Source organism: Aethalodelphis obliquidens, unplaced genomic scaffold (assembly GCF_003676395.1).
Source record: "Aethalodelphis obliquidens isolate GAN/ISIS:26980383/991018 unplaced genomic scaffold, ASM367639v1 scaffold10, whole genome shotgun sequence".
Classification (NCBI taxonomy): domain Eukaryota; kingdom Metazoa; phylum Chordata; class Mammalia; order Artiodactyla; family Delphinidae; genus Aethalodelphis; species Aethalodelphis obliquidens.
The window spans coordinates 3,057,744-3,077,394 of NW_020837954.1; positions in this window are offsets into that span (position 1 = coordinate 3,057,744).

Consider the following 19,651-nt stretch of genomic DNA (forward strand, 5'->3'; position numbering starts at 1 on the left):
TTTCTAAAAGTGACTGGCCCTTGTTGCTACCTTAGTGACAATCTGATAGGTAGAGGCATAATCAAATAGTCCTCTTCATATTCATATTGCCCATAGGCAACTGGGTCTCTTTGGTCGTTTGGCTGGTTCATTGTTTTGTTGTTGTTGTTAGGTTGCCCTCCCCTGCCTCCCATTTTGCACTATGAAAATAAACATAATCTAAATGTCTACTAGGGTCCAACTGTTTGTGAGAACAAATAAAATTATACTACCAGAAAATCTGAAGTTCTCTTATTAGCTACCGCTTGTGGAAAAGCCAGATCCTCTCTAACTTCCCTTCCCGAACGAACGCGTGACTTCTCGTGCGTTCAGCCTGGGGCTCTCTTCTCTGCCCTAGGACTGTTAGGCAGCTCCTTACCTTTAATCCCAGCTCTGTCAGCAGGCCAGTCCTCCCACCCTGGCAATAGCACCCTGTGGATCCCAACCTTAAGAGCTCTCTTGGGCTGCATCGCCATGCCCGCTTCAGCGGCACTGCTCTTTATTACGACCCCCTGGCACTCCCAGCCGAGGTTTCTCTTACTTCCTCACATATGCATTGTTGAAATAAATTTCTAGGCCCAAGATGGAGCAGCTCCTGCCTGGAATGCCATGTCAGCAAACCAAAACTTAGATAATTTTTGTGACCCTGCAAATGGTCCACTTGACCAGAAATACAGTATATTTAGTCAGCCAATCCCCACACACCAAGCCAACTGCGGACCTTCTCATCCCAAACGAGGCCGACGATGTGGCCCGCGCCAATCAGATATTTTCTACTTGTCTCTTACTTGTTCTTTAGTCTTTATCCTATAAAAGCGTCTTGCTTTCCATCCATTTTGCAGTTCTCTGAAAGGAGACTGTCCATTTCCTTAAGTGTTAAAGTTTGTATCACCTAAATTTTCTTCTTTAATCTTTTTTTTTTTTTTTTTTTGCGGTACGCGGGCCTCTCACTGCTGTGGCCTCTCCCGTTGCGGAGCACAGGCTCCGGACGCGCAGGCTCAGCGGCCATGGCTCACGGGCCTAGCCGCTCCGCGGCATGCGGGATCTTCCCGGACCGGGGCACGAACCCGTATCCCCTGCATCGGCAGGCGGACTCTCAACCACTGCGCCACCAGGGAAGGCCCCTTTAATCATTTTTTAACAGCATGAAAGATAGCTCTTTTCACAGACTTGACTGGAGGCCCAGATACAGGGAGGAAAGGGAAGTACATGCAGAGGTTAATTCACAGAAGCGATTAGAGATGGCTGTTCTGAGAGGCCACAATACTGGGCCCGTGGTTGTGAAGCTCCTTAAAGGCTGCTTCCTTGCCTGTCCCAGTTAGGGAAGTAAGTTCTCTACCTGAGTGTCTTCAAACTTGGTTAGACTCCTCAGAGATAAGACATCCTAGGGAGATGAGGTTACTGCCCCTTTTCCTCCAGAGTAAATACTCATTTCTGGTCTCAAAATCAACTCTAGTCCTAAAGCGACTGACACTGGAAAAACCCATCCCATAAGAACACGCTCAACAGAACAATCACAAATCAGAATATGGCCATCCTACTTCTAGGTGATTCCACACAGAAGATGGAGAGGGTGGGAGGCTGGGGACACAGGAGAAGTCGCTTCTTTATAACCCTTGCTTCCAAATTACTAAGAAAAATTGATAGCCCCTTTAGTTTTTAAAATTTTGCAATTCTGGGCTTTCAGTCTTGAGCATATCACATACAGGCATGTTTTATGTTCCTTTAGCGAAAACGATTCCTGAGTATCTTTTCCAAAGTCTCAGGGTCTCAGAGCCTGACTGCCTCCAAGAAGCTACTCAATACAAGACTCAAGACATAGTTCCACAAGGACAAACAGCAGTTTATAGGCACCTGAATCCATACTTAGAAACTTTTCCTTTTTTAGATGAAGCAGCTTGCAGAAATGCTATTCTGTTTACCACACAGATGACCTTTTCCAGGATCACCCAGAACAGTTTAGCTCCTTACATCTACAGCTTCTCAAACACCTCGTTTTCTAATTATGACCTGTGATTTAGATTTGCATAATTGAAAGGCCCATGTGATGATTTTCCTCAAAATAAATAGTCTACATCAACACTGTGTTCAAGTCCCAACTTCTAGCAAAACAGAAAAGCTGCTTGCAGTTTTGAAATGACTCTTGCCCCAAGTTCTGTTACTTCCATCAATGTTTCCAACAGTTGGGGGCCAAATGTCCACCAAGTTCAAGTTCAAAGTACCATACCATGTGCTTTTCTATACTCCCTTCAGCAGTCTCTGCAAGAAGCTATCCCAAGAATGGGAACTCAGCCCGCAGGTGATGGCCATGGAGTCATTCTCATATCTTCTTTTAGAAATTGCTTTCTTTTCTCTATATAGTCAGCAAGTGACCTTTCTAGAAAGCACTCAATCTGATGTCAGTTGAATAATAATAATAGTAAACACCTCATAACAATTACTGTGTACCAAGTATGCCACATATATGACTTAGTCTTCAAAACAACTCTGTTGAATATGTACCACACACTTATACGCACACAAAGACACACACACACGCACACACACAGACCCTGAGTGACTGCCCATTTTATAGGCCAGAGGGGTTAATTTGGCTCCAGGTTTGATCTCTTAATCACTCCGCTCCACTGCCTCATGAGACTGGATATCATGCTACTTTTCATAAGTTCCCAATTTAACAAGTTGGCCAAATATTTCAGCCAATATCCTGCTTCATTTATTTTCTGCATATGGTTTTAGAGTCATGCTAACACAAGTTTGCAGCACACCATGGTAGGAGGGACATGGATACTTCTGTGCCCTCCTTAACGGGTATTATTATAGCCAGTCGCCTGCATAGCAACTATTGTTTGTGGAGCTCTTACTGTGTCCCAGGCATTGAGCTGACTGCATACGATGAACGCTATCATTTAATATTCAGAAGCCCATGGAATAGGTGCTATTATTGTTCTCTATTTTGCAGAATAGGAAACTGAGTCTCTCAAAGGTTAAGTAATTTGCTGAGTGGCTACTGAGTTTGAGAACCAAAAATCTGAACTAAGTAGTTATATCTCAGACTCAATGCTTTTGACCACTATACTATACTACCTCCTCAGTGTAACTGCTATTCCAAGAAGATGTGATGTGATGTGAATCATCATGGTATAATGAGGCCATTCAAATTATTTTAAAAAATGAAAATTCACCTTCAAGATGGCCTCGGATTTTTCCCTTGTGATTTATTTTCATACTCCTTAATACATCATGTCTAAACTTAAGCAGCTAGTTTTATGGAGAAGAAGAAGAAAGATACTTTGAGTTAGGTTATCTAAGGTATAGAGCTCTGTTATTAGTTTTTCCATTTGTTTATTCATCGCATGAAACCTGAGATTGTATTCATTACCTCCTGGCGCAAGCCCCAATTTACATGCATGCAGGCAGTCTGGTATGAAAACTGTTGTTCTTTGTTGTATAATTACTTTGACCTAGGATTCAATAAATAGAAACATGTTTATAAGGCTGTGATGCTAATTTACATGAAACTGGAAAACTTCCAGTGTTAAAAAATTAACAAAGGAAGTGTGATATCAAGAATAGTTGGAAGAGTCAAAATAATCTCAATATTGCTATTATGTTTATACATTTTATTTTCTCTAGGTTTTCTTATCTAAAGAATTCAAAAGAATTTTTATGTACAAGTGCATTACAGTCTGAGGGACTCTAATGTAAGGTAATAGAGCTGTGCCGTAGAAAATGCTGTGTACAGTGAAATAGCCCAGGATAGTGAGAAGAGCATTGGCTTCAGAGGCAAGACATTTCGGTGACATTTACAGAAAGCAAGCATATCAAAATCTTAGTTATTTTTGTCACAACAGGATTGCAGTGCTTGGTTTTGCTTGTCTAAATTGGCTGCAAGAAGGCAGTGAGAACAAACCAACAGTTTCAAAGAACTACTTCTTCCAAATGGTTTATTGACATACGCATTTTCTACACCTGATGCTGCTTCCCTGGGATCCGTAAGGTCAGCACAATTACTGATTAGGACATATTTTAGTCACCTAATGACTGGTATGGGTGTGAAACTATGCCTACCTATGATCTTTCTCCTTCCTAACTAGCTTGGTGCTCAATATGCTGATGTTAAGCTTGGGAAATACATACACACACACACACACACACACACAAAATACCTGGACTGGTGTAAGGATCATACATTGCTGGTGGGTGTAAACTGATACAACCACTTTGGGAATCTGTTCACCAATATCAGCTGAGGCTGGACATTTTTATGTCCTACATCCAGCAATTCCACTCCTAGGAATATGCCCCCAAAATGTGTACATATTTTCACAACATTACACATATAAAAATTTCAGATCACTATTTTTAATAATAAAAAACTGAAAAATATTCAAGTGATTTTTAATAGTTGAATGAATAAATGAAGGGAACACTATACAACAAGAAATCACAAACTGCTGCTACGCATCGACACAGAAGAATCATAGAAATGTAAAGTTGAATAAAAGAAGGCAGACACAGAAAGCACATACTCTATGATTCAATTTCCATAAAATCTGAAAACAGGAAATCTATCCTGTGGTATTAGAATTCACAATAGTGGCTGTCTATAGTGAGAAAGGGTAATTGGACTAGGTCATGAGAGAGGTTCTTCGGTATCAGTGATGCTCTATTTCCTGAGCTGGCTACTGTGTTACACAGATGTGCTAACTTTGCGAAAATTTATTGAGATGTACACTTAGGACTTTTGTACTTTTCTGCTTGTACATTGTACTTCAAAATAAATTTATATTAAAATTATTCTCTCTATATTTATATTTATAAAAATTCTATATTTTATCAGATTATCTTATAGTAGGATTTCTTAATTAGGGTACTATTGAAATCTGGGGGCTGGATAATTCTTTGTTGTGGGAGGCTTTCCTGTGCACTGTAGGATGTTTAGTAGCATCCCTGGCCAGTAGCACCTCCCTGCAACCTCCCAAAATCATAATAACCAAAAGTGTCTCCAGACTTTGCTAAACGTTCCCTGGAAAGTAAAACTGTCCCCAGTTGAAAACCACTGCCTTAAAGTAACTGAACAAAACGGTCACATTTTATCAAGGTTACTGATTAGTTATGCCATCCACACTGTTTTCCTGACCATTAGTTAAATGCCAAGAAGAACTGTCAAATGGGATCAGCCTGAAAATTAAAAGACAGAGTCATTCACAACCCAGAAACAGAATTATTCATGTTACATATTGTGCAAATGCAACTGGAACAAGGTAGATTTTAAAAACTGCCTCAATATGCTTCTCTGAAAAAACTACATGATAATTAGAAAATAATAGACCATATTTGGACATGAATCAGATTCCTTAATTTGAAAAGAGGCATATTGGAGGGGAAGGTGGACAGTAGAGCACATGGGGAACACTCCTTAGGGTCTCTTTGGTCACTACAGTGTATGAAGAGGCACAAAGGTCCAAGGGACCACAGCAAACAAAAAGTTATGTCAGGGATTCTTCCTAACACAGTGGATCATCTCTTATATGACAAAAGGTCGGAAACCAAAACTAGTCCCATCATTCCAGCTTTAAGAAGCAATAATACAAGGACATGGTCTCCATGCCAGGGCTGCTCTTGGCTCCAAATCTCTCACCTCCTCAGTAAACTGCTCTATCACTGACGAGATCTTTAACTTAACATGCCAGAGAACAGTCTATAACAGCATTATCCAAGAGAAATACAATGCAACTGCAAATCACATACATGATTTTATATATTCTAGTTGTCACAGTTCTAAAAATGTAAAAAATAATAGGTGAAATTAATTTTGATAATACAGATATTATATTTAATCCAACAAATCCAAACTATCATTTCAATATATAATTAATAGAAAAATCATTGAGATTTTTTCCATTTTTTTCGTAGTCTTCAGAACCTAATATATGGTATGTAATAAATAACATCACAGCTCAATTCAAATTTGCCACATTGCAAGTATTCAAAAGCCACATTTGGTTAGTGGCTACCATACTGGACAGCGCAGGTTTAGAATCAACAGCAACAAGGTGGAGAGTGAGGATATCTGGGGAGAATATATATATATTTTTTAAGGCATATAAAGGTCATAAGTAGTTTCTCATAGGAAAAGAATCAATAAATGGAAAATAAGGTTGATATGCACTCTTCTTATTGTAGTTTTCAGTTCTAACTTTTTTTGTGTTTCTCCTTATAATTTCTTCTTTGATCTGTAAATTATTTAGAAGGGAATTTTTGAATTTCCAAACTCATTTGGAAAGAGATGGAGAGAGGATGTTCTGATTTTGTGACTTTTTGTCACTTTTATTTAATTGTGGTCTATATTATATAAATCTTTGCTGTTTGTTGAGCCTTCCTTCTTGGCCTCAGACATGGTAAATCTAGCACATGGGTTGTTACTATAATTACTACATGTATGCTTGGAAAGAAAGACCAAGACTATTAATTTTATTGTTCAGTTCTATAATATACTTATTAAATTTTGCTCAATATAAAGAAGTTTGTTAAAATCTTGTATTATAATTATAGATTTACCTACTTTTGGTAACAGTATTTTCTTCATATGTGGACTAAGCTATATGAAATTTCCAGTATTTCATTATTTTTTAATCTGAAAAATTTTCAGTTTTATATGGTTCAATCTAATATCTTTAATTGTTACATGTATTTAAGTATAGAGTACTTAGAGCTTTCTGGTTATTTGCTCATTTTATAATAATGTATATTTGACCCTTTTTATAGTAATAAAATATATAATAAAATGTATAGTAATAAAATATCATGTATATTGATTTTATAGTAATTATTTTGCATTAAAATATTTTTATTTGATAATATTGTAGATGATAATTTTTTATTATTATTTGTTTAGAAAACATTTTACATATCTTAATTTTATCAAAGTTCTACATTTTTATCATTATGTTTTAGGCATATTTCTAATAAGCAAGATATTGCTAAATAATTTTAATCTGAATGCCATTTAACTAAGACATTTTAAAATTATAGTTGGTGAGATTATATATACTTTTGGATTCATTTTTGCAATACTCTATTGTTCTTTTCTAGTCATCACAGGGTTTTTTTAGTTTGCTATCCTCTTTTTTGTCTTCTGTAGGACTTTTTTTCTTCATTTGCTTCTTTCTACTGATTGAAAAATTACAATTATTTCTATACATGTGGTGATTATTTTTAAACTAGTACCATGGGTTCTTGATATCAAATGTAAAGTTAATTAATAATCCTGGCTTCCTCTTGTAAAATAAACATCCACAAAACACTTGATCTCTAATTATAGCCCTCCAATCTTGTCTTATTTCTGTCTATTATTTTATTTTCTACCTAGTTTTTTTTTATACCTCCCAAACTAATTATTATTATAGTGGTGACTGTCTTAAATACTAAGTGTTTTGCTGGTTTACTGACTGAAACAATTTACTGATTCTTTGCTCACAGAGCTTACCGTATTCCACTATTTCCACCGAGATCAATTTTCTTGTTTCTTGAGATCAGTCTTCTGCAGTTCATTCTGTGAGACATTACCATCTTCAATACTGTTATTTCACCTTTCCTTCACTGTGGTACTTTATTCCAGTATATAATTCTAGATTGATTGCTATTTTTGGTTGTACTTTAAAGACAAAATGTCTGTCATTTTTCGTCCTCTATTGTATAGTCTGTCAATTTAATTCTGGTTCTTTGGTAAAACATCTGTCTTTTCTCTCTAGTTGCTTTGAATTTTTTTCTGCCTTTAGTGTTCTGCAGTTTCACCACAATGGGTCTGGGTATTGACTTTTTTGTATTAATTCTGTTTATTTTTCAAATATCAATTCTGGGAAACGTGTAGCTAGATTCTTCTCTTGGAATATTACCTTGCAACTGCCTTGTGATGAAACTCCTCTACATATGTTGAGCCTCCTTTTATCCTCCATGTTCACATAACCTCTCTTTCCATTCTCTTATTCTCTTCTTGCTTCATTCTGAGTAATCTATACGGCAGGTTCTTATTAGTTATCTATTTTATACATATTAGTGTATGTATGTCAATCTCAATCTCCCAATTCATCCCACCACCATCACCACGACCACCCCTCCACCACGCCCCTGCTTTCCCCCCTTGGTCTCCATACATTTGTTCTCTATATCTGTGTCTCCATTTCTGCCTTGCAACCAGTTCATCTGTACCATTTTTCTAGATTCCCCATATATGTGTTAATATATGATATTTGTTTTTCTCTTTCTGACCCACTTCACTCTGTATGACAGTCTCTAGGTCCATCCATGTCTCTACAAATGACCCAATCTCATTCCTTTCCATGGCTGAGTAATATTCTATTGTATATATGTACCACATCTTCTTTATCCAGTCATCTGTCAATGGGCATTTAGGTTGCTTCCATGACCTGGCTATCGTAAATAGTGCTCCAATGAACACTGGGGTGCATGTGTCTTTCTGAATTATGGTTTTCTCTGGGTATATACCCAGTAGTGGGATTGCTGGGTCATATGGTAATTCTATTTTTAGTTTTGTAAGGAACCTCCATACTGTTCTCCATAGTGGCTGTATCAGTTTACATTCCCACCAACAGTGCAAGAGGGTTCCCTTTTCTCCACACCCTCTCCAGCATTTGTTGTTTGTAGATTTTCTGATGATGCCCATTCTAACCGGTGTGAGGTGATACCTCATTGTAGTTTTGATTTGCATTTCTCTAATAATTAGTGATGTTGAGCATCTTTTCATGTGCTTCTTGGCCATCTGTATGTCTTCTTTGGAGATATGTCTATTTAGGTCTTCTGCTCATTTTTGGATTGGGTTGTTTTTTTAATATTGAGCTGCATGAGCTGTTTATATATTTTGGAGATTAATCCTTTGTCCATTGATTCATTTGAAAATATTTTCTCCCATTCTGAGGGTTGTCTTTTTGTCTTGTTTATAGTTTCCTTTGTTGTGCAAAGGCTTTTAAGTTTCATTAGGTCCCATTTGTTTATTTTTGTTTTTATTTCCATTACTCTAAAAAAGAGGTGGGTCAAAAAAGATCTTGCTGTGATTTATGTCAGAGTGCTCTTCTAAGGAGGCATCTCCCCACCAATTGCCTGCCTATTTCAAGTCACTGTTTACAGCAAAATATTTGTAGTTATATTTAGTGTTGATGAACTGATCAGACCACCAAAATACTACATATTTATTTAATAACACATAGTTTTATTCCTCAAGTTTTTGATGGTGTTTTCTTGTTACTTTTTATTTTAAAAGTGTCACTTCTAACTTAGCAACACTGACTACTTCACTTACCTGTGGTATGCCTCGGTTTTCCAAAATTTGGGGGCTTAAGTAAATCCTTGATATTAGGAACAATATCTACATTTTCTACATGCCCAATATTGCCTACATAAAGAGGACCATATAGAAGGCACTAATACATAACTGCGCATTACGAAAAATGAGATAATGTACATTATCCAGAGAGGGACTCACTGCCCTTGGCTTTCTTCTATAGTTTTATGAAAAGAGAATTGCTTACCACCATAAGACTGCTGCCTGTCCATTACCAATGCTAGGCACTTTAAAAATGAGGCACATTCTGGAGAGAAGAGACTGTGGGGAGTGAGTCTGCTCTCCTTAAGGACTGTCTCTCTTAAATTTCTCAAGGTGAACACCATTGCCTAGAGGGAAGCATAATAAATTGCTTCCCCAGCTGTGATGTTGTTTAAGGACACAGTTTCTGAGTCTAGTGGCTTCATTACTCTCTAATCTGGTGGGGAAAGAGACCTCAAAAGGGATTTTTTTGGAGCTTTCTTTGTCCTTTTATATACCCTAATGTATATTACTGGCTGTCCCTACCAGAAGACAAAAAGGAAGAAATAGGTTTGGAATACACAGCTGGTTCTGGACACCCAAGAATCATGTTGTTGTTCATCCTCAAAGCAGTATTTGAACTTTTTCTTTAGCTCTTTCATCACTTCATCACTGAGCTCAATTTATAGTGATTGAATATTTTTAAAATTGTGTATGTATGTGTGTATATACTCTTTATATATATATATATAGAAACAAACACACACACACACACACACACACACACACACACACACACACACAAGCCCACAAAACTCCCTAGAAGAGCCAACACTTTGTGCTGCATGCTACAGGAAGAACCTGGGGTGGAGTATAACTAACAAAGTAAGCAGACATCAGAAAACCTGGAACTGAGCTCTCAGACTGTCAGTGACCATAGGTGGGTCTCAGACATCCAGGGGGAATTCTCTAGGCTGCACATTTTACATCCAGTATTTCCCCATACTGTGCTTCACTACTCCTTGTCTAATTTAAATGATATCCTAAAGCAGCTGTGATAAGAATAGGCCAGCTTATTCTTATAGTCCCTGCTTCCCCAGGAGGCAGTCTGGTTGGAATTCACTCACCACAGAGGTGCTCTGGGCTCTGTGGACATGTGTTTCAGTAGGGCAGAATGCACCTAAAGGTGTCTACTCTTTAACCTATCCACGAATCTGTTACAGCACAGAGTTGGTTCTTTTCTCTTATTCCAGTCAATATTTCAACCATTTTTCTTACTGTTTCCCCAGACCACTGATGATCTATAACTGACGCTTCTCAAAAATGAGACAGAAAAGCAGAAGAAACTTCAATTAGTGCACTATTTCTCAAATAGACGTGTCCTGGCTAAAATTAACAAAGAATATTGGTTCCTTTGACCTAAGGATTAACCTATTGACTTTTATGACTATTTTCACAGACATCCAATTCTATGTCCCAGAAGAAAAGAAGAAAATAGAGCATTGCCATATGGACCGTTCTCAAAACCCACTGTAGTCAATAATTCCTACCAAAGCCTTTAACAGAAGAAAGCCAACGTGACTGACAGAATGTAATCTCCTCTCCTGTTCCACCATATGGTGGAAGATCTTAGGAGAGGAGAACTTCTCAGAGGTAGGCAGTCCCAAGAATAAGAGAATGTGTACAGAGAACAATTAGCTGCTATGTTATCCAGAACAGACTGAACTCTGTATATTGCGATACCTGATGTCCTGAGATCATTCAGCCTACAAGGAGACCCACTCTGTAGATTTTCTTCACAGAGAACATCCCACTGGAAAATCTCACTCAATTGTGGGCTTCAGAGGGCGGGGATGTGTCTGTTTTATTTTTCCCCCACTACCTAGCACATTGTCTGACACATGATTGGTACTCAAAAGACTCTGAACATAGTATTACAGAAGGAAAGAAAGGAGGGGAAACAATGAGATATATTTATCCGGTTATATGTTAGATTTTTTTTTAAGGTTTTCTTGCATGGATTTTTGTTTTTAACATCTTTATTAGAGTATAATTGCTTCACAATGGTGTGTTAGTGTCTGCTTTATAACAAAGTAAATCAACTATACATATACATATATCCCCATATCTCCTCCCTCTTGCGTCTCCCTTCCACCCTCCCTATCCCACCCCTCTAGGTGGTCACAAAGCACCGAGCTGATATCCCTGTGCTATGCGGCTGCTTCCCACTAGCTATCTATTTTACATTTGATAGTGTATATATGTCCATGCCACTCTCTCACTTCGTCCCAGCTTACCCTTCCCCCTCCCCATGTCCTCAAGTCCATTCTCTACGTCTGCACCTTTATTCCTGTCCTGCACCTAGGTTCCTCATACCTTTTTTTTTTTGATTCCATATATATGTGTTAGCATATGGTACTTGTTTTTCTCTTTCTGATTTACTTCACTCTGTATGACAGACTCTAGGTCCATCCACCTCACTACAAACAACTCAGTTTCATTTCTTTCTATGGCTGAGTAATATTCCATTGTATATATGTGCCACATCTTCTTTAACCATGCATCTGTCGATGGACACTTAGGTTGCTTCTATGTCCTGGCTATTGTAAATAGAGCTGCAATGAACATTATGGTACATGACTCTTTTAGAATTATGGTTTTCTCAGAGTATATGCCCAGTAGTGTGATTGCTGGGTCGTATGGTAGTTCTATTTTTAGTTTTTAAGGAACCTCCATACTGTTCTCCATAGTGACTGTATCAATTTACATTCTCACCAACAGTGCAAGAGGGTTCCCTTTTCTCCACACCCTCTCCAGCATTTATTGTTTGTATATTTTATGATGATGGCCATTCTGACTGTTGTGAGGTGATACCTCACTGCAGTTTTGATGTGCGTTTCTCTAATGATTAGTGATGTTGAGCATCCTTTCATGTGTTTGTTGGCAATCTGTGTATCTTCTTTGGAGAAATGTCTATTTAGGTCTTCTGCCCATTTTTGGATTGGGTTGTTTGTTTTTTTGATATTGAGCTGCATGAGCTGCTTGTAAATTTTGGAGATTAATCCTTTGTCAGTTGCTTCATTTGCAAATATTTTCTCCCATTCTGAAGGTTGCCTTTTCTCACCACTATTATTCAACAAAGTTTTGGAAGTTTTAGCCATAGCAATCAGAGAAGAAAAAGAAATAAAAGGCATCCAAATCAGAAAAGAAGTAAAGCTATCACTGTTTGCAGATGACATGATACTATACACAGAGAATCCTAAAGATGTTACCAGAAAACTACTAGAGCTAATCAATGAATTTGTTAAAGTAGCAGGATACAAAATTAATGCACAGAAATCTCTTGCATTCCTATACACTAATGATGAAAAATCTGAAAGAGGAATTAAGGAAACACTTCCATTTACCACTGCAACAAAAAGAATAAAATACCTAGGAATAAACCTACCTAAGGAGACAAAAGAACTCTATGCAGAAAACTATAAGACACTGATGAAAGAAATTAAAGATGATACAAACAGAGGGAGAGATATACCATGTTCTTGGATTGGAAGAATCAACATTGTGAAAATGACTATACTACCCAAAGTATGATTGACTGATTGTGAAAATGACTATACTACCCTACAGATTCAATGCAATCCCTATCAAACTACCACTGGCATTTTTCACAGAACTAGAACAAAAAAATTCACAATTTGTATGGAAACACAGAAGACTCGAATAGCCAAAGAGAAAGAAAAACAGAGCTGGAGGAATCAGACTCCCTGACTTCAGACTATACTACAAAGCTACAGTAATCAAGAGAGTATGGTACTGGCACAAAAACAGAAATATAGATCAATGGAACAGGATAGAAAGCCCAGAGATTAACCCACGCACATATGGTCACCTTATTTTTGATAAAGGAGGCAAGAATATACAATGGAGAAAAGACAGCCTCTTCAATAAGTGGTACTGGGAAAACTGGGCAGTTACATGTAAAAGAATGAGATTAGAACACTCCCTAACACCATACACAAAAATAAACTCAAAATGGATTAAAGACCCAAATGTAAGGCCAGACACTATAAAACTTTTAGAGGAAATAGAACAGTGTATGACATAAATCACAGCAAGATTCTTTTCAACCCACCTGCTAGAGAAATGGAAATAAAAACAAAAATAAACAAATGGGACCTAATGAAACTTAAAAGCTTTTGCACAGCAAAGGAAAACATATATATTAGATTTTGTTGCTTCTTATTGATGGAGCAGCACAGTGACCTCTATTTTTAATTTCACAAAGCTGCTGGCATTTGTTGAGCATTACAGTGTACTCTTGACTGATCCTTTATCACCATATGCCCCAGTCACCCACTGAGGTCTCAACTGGCAGTTACTCAGTATGCCCCAAGTATAACTTTGTGACCACAGGAGTTGGTGTTTTCTGTAATTATGCTCCTGGGCTGTGAAATCTGTCCCCTGTTGTGATTAAGAGAGGAGCGTCTGTTATAGAAATTAGGTTAAAGTAAAGGAGGTACATGTATTTGCTGATATCTTTAATCTTTGCTATTTTTTAAATTCTATTTTTATTTGATTTTTTTAATTCACTGTATCACCACTTGATAAATTGGTAATAATTATAACAACCAACACATATAATTTTACCAAGTGCCCAACATTGTTTAATTCTCATATAAGCTTTATTGGAGGTACTGTAATTGGCTTTATTTTACAGATAAAAAAACTGAGGGACAGAGAGTTTAAGTAACTTAAGCAACACAACCAGGATTCAATCCAAACAGTCTGTCTCTAATACTATGATAAATATATGTTAAATATATTTTAACTATATATAAATGTGTTGTACATATGTGTGTATGAATGTATAATGTGTATAATTTTAAAGTAGATAGCATTTTAAGTTTGAAAAATGGCTAATATTCTTGGAAATTGTATATTACAGCAACATATGAGGAATTATACAGCAACAACCATCTCCATGTTCTGGCCACTACACTCTCTGCTTTACACATCAGATCTTAATACACACAACTGAGATCCTATTTTACAGAGTACATCATTGGTTTGTATGATACTCTCTCGAGGTATTTTCTAGTAAATGGCATTGTAATAAATGAAACCCAGGATAATTCCAAAGCCACACTCTTAGAAAATAGGGATATGGAACAGAGTGTGGTCATATAATATTTAAAATCTAAGACCAATTCATTAGGAATATGAGTTAAATGTTGACAAATTGGGACATATTTTGGCAAACATGTAAAAGACTTGGGATCTAGTTTCAGATTCCTTTTTTTCCTTCTCCATCTCCATGCCCCCAGTCTGCAACCATCTTCATGTATGGTCACAATACCACACACACACACACAGACACACACAGAGAATCAAGTGAAATGAATCCCAGAGACCTATATGATATAAGCCCCTAAAAGGAACAGGAGATAAGACAGTCTTTGGAAAAAAGAGCATTGGGTGTGTCAGCACAGCTAATGAGTCTTTTCTTTTTTCAAAAATTGTCTTGACTAAGGAAGTAGTCCTTGATAGTGTGAAGAAAGGAGCTCCTGAATGCGATACACCCTGGCCAGTAATTCAAGAACTTAATGTAACATACCAGAGGATGTGTGTGTGTGTGTGTGTGTGTGTGTGTGTGTGTGTGTGTGTGTGTAGTTCCATCAGGCAAAAGAAAGAAAAAATTTAAAGACTTTGAGGAGCGGGAATATTTATCTAGTTTGATAAGTAGGTGGTTTTGTGGCTGGGGTTACATAAGCAAATAGGACAATGCGGATGATGAGATTAGACAGGTTAAAACTAAACAAGAAGGCCACAAAGATAGACCAGCATTGCTCAGTTTGTGGAGTTGAAGCTAACTTCTCTACTTTTCTGAGAAAGCAGAAATGGGTTCCATGATGCCCCTTCCCATCAAGAGGAGTCCCAGGTATGTCACAGGGCACACTGGCCTCATTAATGGGTCTCCTCCTGTGTTCTAGTTAGAACAGAGAGAAAGAACACTAGCTGGATTTTTCACCTATGCTATCAGAAAGGTCAGAGTTATACCTCAGTGGAGACACAAAAACAGTGGTTGAAAAGGAGTCCTGAGGGCTTGATTCTATGTGGGGTCCGGGGGATACCAAGATGAATCTAAGGTGGTTCTTGCTTTCCCGGAGTTCCCAGACTTGCGAGGGAGACTGGCAGGGGGCCAGAGTTCCAATTCCCAGAAATGAGAGGAATGACAGAGAGGGGTCAGAGGAGGGAGCCAGAGAACCTCTTCTAGGTCAGGGAGGGCTTCTGGGTAAAGTTGATCATTTGAGCTGCCCCTTTGTTTTTGTTTTTTAATCTGTATAGTATCTACTATGACCAGGGCATAGCAACTAGTGCAGAGAGGACTGGTCTGGACCTGAAACCTGTAAAATTTTAAGGGATTTGGTTTGTTTTGTTTGTTTCGATTGCTTTATTGAGATAAAACTGACACATGATAAACTGAACATGTTTAAAGTGTGCAAGTTGACAAATTAGACGTATGTGTATACTCCTAAAACCATCAGCACAATCAAGATAACAGACATATTTATCACCCACAAAAATCTCATGTCCCCTTGGAAATCCCTCTCTCTCACCCTTCCAGAACATCCTCTCATCCCCCATCTCCAGTAAATCACAGATCAGCTTTCTATCACTAAAAATGAGTTTGCATTTTCTAACTACTATGATTTGTTATGATTTTCTATGATTTATGGAATCACACAGTATGTACCCTTTTTTCATTCAGCATAATTGTTTTGAGTCATCTATTTTGTAACACATATTGATAGTTTACTCTTCTTTAATGCTGTGCAGTAATCCATTGACTGGATATACCACAATTTACTTATCCATTTATCTGTTGATAGACATTTGGGTGGCATTCAAACTGTTGCTATTACTTCCACACATACTCTCCTGGCTTCTGCTGGTATGTTAGCTAGGTTCCGTAGATTTTCCCTCCTATGGCAGGCCCAGCAATTCCTCAGATAGCTTACATTGTGACTTTACCCTTGTCTGAAACCAAGAAGGTAGGTGGAATATATCCTGAGATAGTGTGTGTTACCTTGCAAGTCACATAACTTTCTATCATCTCCAAGCAAGGGAGGAGTGGGTCACTTTTGCAAGTTCAGAGGCTAAGGGGTTTTAAGGTTTTTGAGTGCATTAATCATAATATCCTATCTTATATCTTAGGATTCCACTCCTAACCAGGGCCCTGACCTGGACAGAGCAGATCTGCTGAGATGGCAAATCAACACTCTTTGGAATTCTACGGCTAAAACTGAATCCTGAGCTTACTCCTCAGCTTTTTCACCCCTCAGGCTGCAGGAGATAAGAATTTCTACACTTCCAAAGCAGCTCTTTGACTTTCACATTTTGCCTTGAATTGGTGATAAATCATCCTTACCCTTTCATTGTCTTTCTTCCGTGCTTTGACAGTATTAAGCAACATTCATTGGTTCCTAGTATTCTTACAATTACTACTACCCTAAAACCTCTCAAATGCTTGAGATACTGCACCTGTCAATGGATTCCCAACACCAGTATCCCATTCCAATTCACCACTGGTGTAAGTTTTAACAGTTCCAACACTATGGTATGCTGTTATGGACTGGATGTCTGTATTTCCCCAAAATTCGTAGGTTGAAACCTTACCCTCCAATGTGCTAGTATTAGGAGGTGGATCCTTTGAGGGTAATTAGGATTAGATGAGGTCACGAGGGTGGGCCCTTATAAACGGGACTGACGTTTTTTAAGAGTTACAAGAGAACTTGCCTTCTCTCTCTGATCTCTGCCATTTGAGGATACAATGAGAAGTTGGCCGTTTGCAACCCAGAAGACAGTCCTCATCAGAACTTGACCATGCTGGCATCCTGAGCTCAGACTTCCAGCTTACAGAACTGTACGCAAACCATTTCTAGCCACTAGTCTATGGTTCTATGTTATAGCAGTCTGAGCTGACTGTGACTCATGTCAAGGGCTATAACAGTTCCACCTACCACCAATAATGGGTAGCCCATTGCCAAACTGTGGCTGATCCACTCTCCAAATCCCTTTTTAATCTATTCCTGGGACCACTCTTGTCATGAATTGCCTTTGGTCAAGTTCTCCAGGAAACAGATTCTGAGACGGAGATGCATACGCAGGACATTTACTAAATGATATGTGGAACAATGCTGTGAGGGAGTGAGGGAAGCATGCTTGGGCAGAGGGGGACATTGAACTGAGACATATTTACAAGTTAAGATCTAAACTATTCATAATGGAGGTCTGGAGCTAGGATTGCTCTTTATAATTCTCCTGAATTGAGCCCTGGAGGATGGGTGTTGGTACTCCATATATAACAATCACTGAATGCAGGCTGCTCCTGGAAAGGAGAAGCATAACCTTGGGCAAGGCAGCTCCCTCTTGCTGAAGTCAATCCCCAGGAAATTACTCAATTATGAACTTCCAACAACTAACATTTCTGCCAGTTGAGAAAATAGGATCCTGCAGAGGGTATCTGGGTGGCACATCACAGCATGTACTGTCATTTATCAGGCAGGTGGTGGATATAGATTTTGAACTAATCTCATTTTTTGTTCTTACTCACTGCCTCTTACGTCTCTGATGCATCTTCTCCTTCCATTCTCCCCTGTCATAGATTGGACCTTCATTATCTGTTTACTAAAATACTGTGATATTCTGCTCTTCCCTACTCATCTCTGTCCTCTTCAGTCTGGCTTTCACACTGCCACCACCATGATGATCCTTCTGAAGTGCAAATCCTCTGTATGCTCCTCACATTTGTTCAGTGACACCCCACTGCCTATAAGATAAACTTCAATAACTCAACATGACGCGAAAGCCTTCATCTAGTTTCTAAATCCTTGCACAATTTCATCTCTGTAGACTCTACCAACTGCACCTACATTCCAGCCAAATTTTAAACCACTTAACAGTTCCATGTTCTTTTACAATTCTTGAGACTTTTCACATGCACAACCTTCTACCAGAAAACTCCTTCCTCCCATCATCAATTTTGTGAACTCCTAATGGGTCTTCAGAACCCAGCTCAAACTCAGGATACCCTCAAGCAGCTGAGATGACTTTATACATTGTTTTACCAATCTGTCTGGTGCATATCTATATTAATGACATATTCTTCATATTTATTTGTCTATATCCAAAGCTCAAACATGAATTCCTTGAAAGCAGGTACCATATCTTATTCATCAGTCACTCTCCAGTGCATGGCATTTATCTGGTGCTCATGAATGTTTGCTGAATAAATTTAAAAAATTAGTGAGTGAACTAGTGAATTAATGTGACTTTCTTCTCTTATCTTTACCTAAATGTACTCCATATGTCTCATGAAATCTTTATGTAAATATTTAGAATAAGTTTCATAGGCAGTCAAATACACTGTCCATCCAAATATCTTTCTAAGTTATCATTGTATACAATGATAACTTAACCTTTTCTGCTTCTTCATTTTTCTTTTCCTTCCAACTCCTACTGGCCTTTATGATACATATATAAGTTAATAGAGCAAGTGAAATAGTTAACAGGGAAATTAGTTGGTAAGAATGAGGTCAAGAAGAGAAAAACTCTTACTGCTAATGCCTGCTAGTCACTGCAAGTCTTAAATATCACCACACTTGTAAAATCAGTAAAGCCAACAAAAATGCATTTTCTAAATGCATTTCATCAATCAGAGATAATTACAATTTTTCTCTTAATATAATTTCTTCTGGTCTTTGCATGTATGCAAGTGTACTTATTTTTCACAGTGTGTGGATCATATTATGCACAAAGTTCTATATCCTGCAAATTTACTTACCATTTTATTGTGACCATTTTCCTATATCTTTCCAAACATGAATTTTTTTTTTTGCGGTACGCAGGCCTCTCACTGCTGTGGCCTCTCCCGTGGTGGAGCACAGGCTCCGGACGCGCAGGCCCAGTGGCTATGGCTCACGGGCCCAGCTGCTTCGCAGCATGTGGGATCCTCCCAGACCGGGGCACGAACCCGCATCCCCCGCATTGGCAGGCAGACTCTCAACCACTGCGCCACCAGGGAAGCCCCCCAAACATGAATTTTAATGAATACATAATTTCCCTTTGTGGAATTTGCATAATCAACTCTTGATTTTCTAAGCTTAGAGAGACAAGTTCTACTGAAAATGAGATGGCTATCTAATATCTTCTAGGATAACTAGTTTGTCAAGTGACATCTGCAATATAGAGAAGTTAAAGGGAAAGAGAAGTGTTGAATCTAAACACACAGTTGTTGGGTTTTTT